The following is an 8,498-nucleotide window of genomic DNA, read 5'->3' on the forward strand; positions in this document are numbered from 1 at the left end:
AAATATAATACATGTGACAGCCCCATCTAGTGGACAACTTACCTGCAGTTATGGTCCATTTATCATTATTGAGGTTAAATCCTCAATATATTGTGATATTAGTTTTAGGCCATATTGCCCAGCCCTAGCTTAAAGTGTGGATCTCTCTTCAGGGTCACCTCCAAAGAACCAGGGAGTGGTTAGATGGAATAATTTCCACCACGACAGCCCCCATAATTCTGGTATGAAAGTGAAGCCAACAAGGAAGAGGCACACAAAAAATGCATTTCCACCCTCATCCACCAGAAGAGAGCTAATCCTCATCGAATCACATGTCAAAAATGCCAATTTGACAGCAGAGATAAACTGATCAGAAAGCCCTTTAAGCTTTAATAGATCTAGTTAACATTCATGAAAACTCTGAGGGGGCAAATTTTTTTTATAAATTTATAATCATTGCAACCCAAAGTCAGTCCTACCACACTGCTGAATCCTGCCGGTGCTGTTTCCTCAGTGAGGTTCAGTACATCTCGTTCATCACCCTTGGAAAAGGAGATGATGTGTTCTGGTCCGGCTCTCCACTCCCTCGTCGAGGAGACTTCTAACCACAGAATAGAGGCTTTACTATCTAGTACTCAAAATCTATCTTAATGATATTGGCCACAGGCTAAATTCCTTTGAATGGCATGTTTAAAGTATAAAAACCTCAATGAAAAATGTTTTTGGATTTTCACGGCTGGAATTTGAAGAAAATCTGATGTTTCTGACTGGCGCGGGAAAAACAGAAACTAGCTTCAGGTCTAAGCCCTGGACAGCTGGTGACGTTTCACAGGAGGTCTGAAGAAAAAGCACCTGACTACGATGTTTCTGTGTTAGAGTTATAGCTGAGAACAATGTGTCATCAGTCAAGATGTAGCTTCTGAAGCCTCTGCTAGTCGGTCAGATTGTTTTTTTCTCTGGGATGATTACCGGAGAAGTTCAACCGAACTCCGACCCCGCTAGCTGGATATCACTACCGGAGGTGCAGACATGTTTTGGACCGTTTGACGCAGAAGACCCGCGACCCGATTTGGACACCGGGAAGGATTCTGTTAGTCTTAAGAACCAAAATCGGTACAGTTTATTTACTTTTGTTAAATATTTAATTTTTGTGCTCGTACCACCGGGAGCTCTCAGCTGACTACAGGTCTTAACTCCATCATACTGTCCTGATGTGTAATTCAGTAATCTACAGAAAAAAAACAAAATTATGTGCTGCCAATTTTACAGCTGCATGTATATATTAGGGGTTTAACGGTTCGGGCCACTTGCATACCATTTTGGTTCATTTTCTATTAAATAATGAAATTTTGTTTGCATGATTTAAGTGCAGCAGATCAAAGTTCATAGGCGAGTTTCCGCACCGACGCTGTATTGAGTGACGCATGATGGTTGCACGCACCTGATCTCCGATTAAAAAAGGTGATCTGCAAATTCTGATCAACGTCTTTCTGAGCAGATCAAACCAGCTGGCTGTCACTGCTACTGTGGAGACAGTAGAGACGCTGAACGTAAACAACATGTCTACTGAACTTTTCCCCCACGGCAGTTGATGTAATGTTTTCATTCTACAACAAAAAATACGATGCGAAGAAAGCTCGTTATTTAACAGGGTATCTGCAGGTTTAAGGGAGCCAAATTTAAGGCTTTTTAAGACCTTTTTTAAGGCCACTTTGACCAAATTTAAGCTATTTTTTAATTATATTTAAGCTATAATTTTCAGCTATTGCCTGGCACTGGTGCTAACCACGTCGCAAACGTGGGATTACCCACCCAGTTACCATTAAACTTGCACTTCCCCATGGTGCAAGCTCCCACTAGCTTAACCAGCTAATGTGCTCATCTAAAAATAGCCCCCTTTCACAACCAACTGAATGTGTACAGTTCCACTTATGCCAATATCATAAACAAAAAATGCTGAACACTAACTACAAATTCTTGTTCATTGGGTCTTTGGTAATTTAAGACATTTGGAAACTGTAATTAAGGATTATTTGTCATTTCTAATGATTTTTAAGACCTTAAATTTAAAAAAGCAAATTTAAAACTTTAAGACTTTTTAAGGACCTGCGGATACCCTCTAATATGAGTTTTAAAGAAGAAAGTGGGCAGTCTGAGGTGAGTTTTTAAGGCTCACTGCAGAAATAAAAACAAGGCGCATCAACAGTCAAACACGTATGAGAGTGACACTCATAGCTGCGCAAATAAACTGTGAAATATTTAAAGACATCATACTACATCAGCAGCTTGTGAGGACACCTGGTTCTGCTCACTACAGAAGCCGCTTCAGACAAAAAATAAATAAATATAATAATATACAGAAAACGATTTGAACTGAGCTCTTCAAAACACTGAACCGAATCGAATACGATTTTAGCGTACTGTTATACCCCTAACGATTAGAGACTCATTTATATAGTTTAATAGCAAAAAAGTTGATTTGAGGGTGACTTGCTCTTTAACAAAATAAAAAACTGAACCAAGTTCATATTTATATAATTGGTAAAGTATAGTTACACTGAATTTTTACAATTTTAATGCTGAGTCTGGCCAATACCTTTGATAGTCATATATAGCACATTTACCCTGTATATAGCATGTCAAAGATTACTATTGAGCACAATAAATCTTTACAAAAATCCATTTTTATTACAATGTTTTTCTTTGTAATAATTTCTTCCCAAAAGATAAAAATATAACCTTAAATCATGGCTGTAAATCTGTTTTTAACAAAAGTGTTTTCACAGATGTGAAGTTTTCTTTAAATAATTAAGTACAGAATCATTTAATTTACCCATTCATAAACAAATCAGGTCTCTGGTTTCATCACCATCTTTTAGCAGTATCGCTGTACAAAGTGGAGGTTATTTGGCAAAGAAAAAATGTTACAGCAAATGGAAAACTCCTATTATGGTGCCTGTCTGGTGACATTTGAGGGGGAAAAATAACTTGCGGCCACGACTGCGTGGCAAGGTTCCCCCCCCCCCCCCCACCCCCCCCTCAATGTCACCAGACTAGCTTCATACTAGTGATTAAAACCAATACATTTTCAACATACTGTCAGTGAACTGGTACTTAAACGTTTTAGCACATAAATAAGTTTTTTCCAACTCAGTTTCACTTTAAGATAAGCTTTTGCTGCTAGTCCGTTAGCGGTCTTAAAACTGCCTACTCACCAAAACGTTCAAAAGTCATCCGGTTTTCTCGACACTCCAATTATCCAGAATGCATCATCTGTTACACAAAAACATTTTTAGGTAAGTAATAAGTAGAAAGGTTAACTTCTGAACTGTTTTTCCTCATAACTTTACCGCACCGTTCCCATTTTTCTGTCTCCTCAGATGTTTTGACGACAAGGTCCTCACACCTGCACATCCACAATAACAAGTACGGTTAAGTTAGACTACAACACATAACTTGTTTTCTTTACCAGTCAGGACTTCCATATTAAAGAAGGCGTGTTTCTGAGTTGTCTTGGTAACATCTTCTTTCCTGTCAGCCTCTGATTGACTGTGAAAATCATAACATAAATTCTTTAAAACTAAATCACTTTGAGTGATTTGCCAGTTCTAGAGAAAGCTTCAGACCGGCCACTTTAGCATATCTCTTTAATAATCAAAGATTTTGACACATCATCAAAACCTTTTTGCACCTACAAAGCTGAGACAGCAAACAGTTCATGCAGAACAAAGCTGATATTGTTCAACTCCTTAAGAGTTATTCCTGAGACGCAAGCTGATTCCAACCTGTGCTGCGTGGTGATATCTTTTGGACCGGAGAAGTCGGTGCTCGCAGTCAATCTACCGGACCTGGGTGCCCAGAGGTCATCCTGCCTCTCTGACCTCCGAATCCGTGACGAAGGTCATCAAAAGGGTGAGGTAGAACACAGAGATTGCGTCTGAATGTGCTTCTGAAGATAACATCATAGTTTAGAACAAACCAAATTCTTTTTCATCCAGAGACGCCGCTTTCCGAGATTCTGAAGTTCTGACCAACACCGCATTTACACATACACTCAACAAAAATATAAACGCAACACCTTTGTTTCTGCTCCGATTTTCCATGAGATGGACATAAAGATCTAAAATACATTCCAGATACACAATATTACCATTTTTCTCAAATATTGTTCACAAATCAGTCTAAATGTGTGATAGTGAGCACTTCTGCATTGCTGAGATAATCTGTCACGGCATGCTGGTGAGTGAAGCGGAGATGAGGATCCACATGCGGGTGAGGAAGGCAGGCAGATAAACACGAACGTTTAGTAAAGTTTAATATAAAAACATGCTGGACACTGAAACAATAAACCGTCAAAAGACACAGAACTGAGAGGGTTTAAATACATGACGGCTGGGAGCTTGGGTGATTGGAAAGAGAGAGGTAGGCGGGAGCAATTAACAGAGACACATGACTGAACAGAATGGGGAGACAGGACAGGGTGTGACATAATCCATCCCACCTCTCAGGTATGCCACATCAAGATGCTGATCCGACATCATGAGCAGTGCACAGGTGTACCTTATACTGCCCACAATAAAAGCCCCCCCCCCCCCCCCCCCCCAGAGGGCGGATTCCAGACGCCCACAGGAACACAGAGCAGGGCGGGAGGAGGGGGACCAGGAAGGAGGGCCGAGAGGAACCGAGGGACTGGTGGAGAAGAGGCAGGGACCAGTAGAGTCCAGGGGCCTGCGTCTGGGGCAGAGGAGGAGACGGCGACGGGCTCTGAGGGGCCTACGTCTGGGACAGAGGAGGAGACGACAACGGGCTCTGGGGGGCCTGCGTCTGGGGCAGAGGAGGAGACAGTGACAGGCTCTGGGGGGGCCTGCGTCTGGGGCAGAGGAGGAGATGGTGGCGGGCTCTGGGAGGCTCGCACCTGGCGAGGGCAGGACCGGCGGTGACCGGAGGCAGAGCCGCTGCAGGGGTAGACTCGGCAGGTAGAGACGCTGGAGGAGACGTAGTCGACTTCTGGACTGGAGGAGACGTCGTCGACTTCTGGACTGGAGGAGACGTCGCCGACTTCTGGGCTGGTGGGGACGTCGTCGACTTCTGGGCTGGTGGGGACGTCGTCGACTTCTGGGCTGGTGGAGACGTCGTCGACTTCTGGGCTGGAGGAGACGTCGTCGACTTCTGGGCTTGAGGAGACGTCGTCGACTTCTGGGCTTGAGGAGACAACGTCGACTTCTGGGCTGGAGGAGATGTCGTCGACTTCTGGGCTGGAGGAGACGTCGTCGACTTCTGGGCTGGAGGAGACGTCGTCGACTTCTGGGCTGGAGGAGACGTCGTCGACCTCTGGGCTGGAGGAGACGTCGTCAACTTCTGGGCTGGAGGAGACGTCGCCGACCTCTGGGCTGGAGGAGGAGGAGTTGAACTCTGAGCTGGAGGAGGAGACGTTGACCCTTGGGCTGGAGGCGACGTCGACGTCTGGGCTGGAGGCATCGACGTCTGGTCTGGAAGCGTCGACCTCTAGGCTGGAGGCGTCGACCTCCGGGCTGGAGGCATCGACTTCCGGGCTGGAGGCGTCGACTTCCGGACTGGAGGCGTCGACTTCCGGACTGGAGGCGTCGACTTCTGGACTGGAGGCGTCGACTTCTGGACTGGAGGCGCCGCCGACTTGTGGAGTGGAGGCGCCGCCGACTTCTAGAGTGGAGGCGCCGCAGGAGGGGCCACCAACTTCTGGAGTGGAGGTGGAGCCGCTGCAGACGGGACCGCTCCCCTGGCTGGTTCCGCCGGACTGTGCGCTGACAACCGGACAGGCTGGCCCGGGGGCGGAGACTCTTGGACAGGCTGGCCCGGGGGCGGAGACTCTTGGACCACCGCGGGACCTGGCGCTGACTGGACGGGTGGCGCGGAACCTGGCGCTGACTGGACGGGTGGCGCGGGACCTGGCGCTGACTGGACGGGTGGCGCGGGACCTGGCGCTGACTGGACGGGTGGCGCGGGACCTGGCGCTGACTGGACTGGTGGTGCGGGACCTGGCGCTGACTGGACTGGTGGCGCGGGACCTGGCGCAGACTGGACTGGTGGCGCAGGACCTGGCGGAGCCGGTAACTGGAAAAGCAGGGAGGTTAGATGGTCCACTAGGAGCTCCTGGAGACTGAAAATCTGACGGAGTCGGACCAGCTCAGCTCGGAGACCGGCGAGCTCTGCTGTATGGGCTGTGGGCTCGGTCCTTTGGCCTGGAGACGAGGGAGCTGCTGACTGGACCGGAGGCGGGGTCGCTGGCTGGAAAGAAACCTTCTCCTGGAGATACGAGGAGGATAGGGTGTCCAGCTGGAACTCCTGGAGGCTGATGAGTTGACGGAGCCGGTCAAGCTACACTTGGAGGCCGGCGAGCTTCGTCTGATGGGCTGTAGGCGTGGTCACTCCGCACCTGGCGAGGGCAGGACCGGCGGTGACCGGAGGCAGAGCCGCTGCAGGGGTAGACTCGGCAGGTAGAGACGCTGGAGGAGACGTAGTCGACTTCTGGACTGGAAGAGAGTCGACTTCTGGGCTGGAGGAGACGTCGTCGACTTCTGGGCTGGTGGAGACGTCGTCGACTTCTGGGCTGGTGTAGACGTCGTCGACTTCTGGGCTGGAGGAGACGTCGTCGACTTCTGGGCTGGAGGAGACGACGTCGACTTCTGGGCTGGAGGAGACGTCGTCGACTTCTGGAATGGTGTAGAGGTCGTCGAATTCTGGGCTGGAGGAGACGTCGTCGACTTCTGGGCTGTAGGAGACGTCGTCGACTTCTGGGCTGTAGGAGACGTCGTCGACTTCTGGGCTGGAGGAGACGTCGTCGACTTCTGGGCTGGAGGAGACGTCGCCGACCTCTGGGCTGGAGGAGACGTCGCCGACCTCTGGGCAGGAGGGGGAGGAGTTGAACTCTGAGCTGGAGGAGGAGACGTTGACCCTTGGGCTGGAGGCGACGTCGACGTCTGGGCTGGAGGCATCGACGTCTGGTCTGGAAGCGTCGACCTCTGGGCTGGAGGCGTCGACCTCCGGGCTGGAGGCGTCGACTTCCGGGCTGGAGAAGTCGACTTCCGGGCTGGAGGCGTCGACTTCCGGACTGGAGGCGTCGACTTCTGGACGGGAGGCGTCGACTTCTGGACTGGAGGCGCCGCCGACTTGTGGAGTGGAGGCGCCGCCGACTTCTGGAGTGGAGGCGCCGCAGGAGGGGCCACCAACTTCTGGAGTGGAGGTGGAGCCGCTGCAGACGGGACCGCTCCCCTGGCTGGTTCCGCCGGACTGTGCGCTGACAACCGGACAGGCTGGCCCGGGGGCGGAGACTCTTGGACAGGCTGGCCCGGGGGCGGAGACTCTTGGACCACCGCGGGACCTGGCGCTGAATGGACGGGTGGCGCGGAACCTGGCGCTGACTGGACGGGTGGCGCGGGACCTGGCGCTGACTGGACGGGTGGCGTGGGACCTGGCGCTGACTGGACGGGTGGCACGGGACCTGGCGCTGACTGGACTGGTGGCGCGGGACCTGGCGCTGACTGGACTGGTGGCGCGGGACCTGGCGCTGACTGGACTGGTGGCGCGGGACCTGGCGCAGACTGGACTGGTGGCGCAGGACCTGGTGGAGCCGGTAACTGGAAAAGCAGGGAGGTTAGATTGTCCACCAGGAGCTCCTGGAGACTGAAAATCTGACGGAGTCGGACCAGCTCAGCTCGGAGACCGGCGAGCTCTGTTGGATGGGCTGTGGGCTCGGTCCTTTGGCCTGGAGACGCGGGAGCTACTGACTGGACCGGAGGCGGGGCCGCTGGCTGGACAGAAACCTTCTCCTGGAGATACGAGGAGGATAGGGTGTCCAGCTGGAACTCCTGGAGGCTGATGAGTTGACGGAGCCGGTCAAGCTACACTTGGAGGCCGGCGAGCTTCGTCTGATGGGCTGTAGGCGTGGTCCCTCCGCACCTGGCGAGGGCAGGACCGGCGGTGACCGGAGGCAGAGCCACTGCAGGGGTAGACTCGGCAGGTAGAGACGCTGGAGGAGACGTCGTCGACTTCTGGGCTGGAGGAGACGTCGTCGACTTCTGGGCTGGTGGAGACGTCGTCGACTTCTGGGCTGGTGTAGACGTCGTCGACTTCTGGGCTGGAGGAGACGTCGTCGACTTCTGGGCTGGAGGAGACGTCGTCGACTTCTGGGCTGGAGGAGACGTCGTCGACTTCTGGGCTGGAGGAGACGTCGTCGACTTCTGGGCTGGAGGAGACGTCGTCGACTTCTGGGCTGGAGGAGACGTCGTCGACTTCTGGGCTGGAGGAGACGTCGCCGACCTCTGGGCTGGAGGAGGAGACGTCGACCCCTGGGCTGGAGGAGGAGACGTCGACCCCTGGGCTGGAGGCGACGTCGACGTCTGGGCTGGGGGCGTCGACGTCTGGGCTGGAGGCGTCGACCTCTGGGCTGGAGGCGTCAACCTCCGGGCTGGAGGCGTCGACTTCCGGACTGAAGGCGTCAACTTCTCGACTGGAGGTGTCGACTTCTCGACTGGAGGTGTCGA

General features: G+C 51.9%; 1 long non-coding RNA gene across 1 annotated transcript; it reads right to left on the minus strand.

The window, feature by feature from the left end:
* Positions 1 to 357: 357 nt before the first annotated feature.
* Positions 358 to 3,975, minus strand: LOC129167776 (uncharacterized). Its single transcript, XR_008566120.2, has 4 exons — positions 3,765 to 3,975; positions 3,335 to 3,385; positions 3,195 to 3,252; positions 358 to 580 (listed from the first exon to the last, which is right to left on the minus strand). It is a non-coding gene; the product is annotated as an uncharacterized lncRNA (long non-coding RNA).
* Positions 3,976 to 8,498: the final 4,523 nt, after the last annotated feature.

Source organism: Nothobranchius furzeri, chromosome 8 (assembly GCF_043380555.1).
Source record: "Nothobranchius furzeri strain GRZ-AD chromosome 8, NfurGRZ-RIMD1, whole genome shotgun sequence".
Lineage (NCBI taxonomy): Eukaryota > Metazoa > Chordata > Actinopteri > Cyprinodontiformes > Nothobranchiidae > Nothobranchius > Nothobranchius furzeri.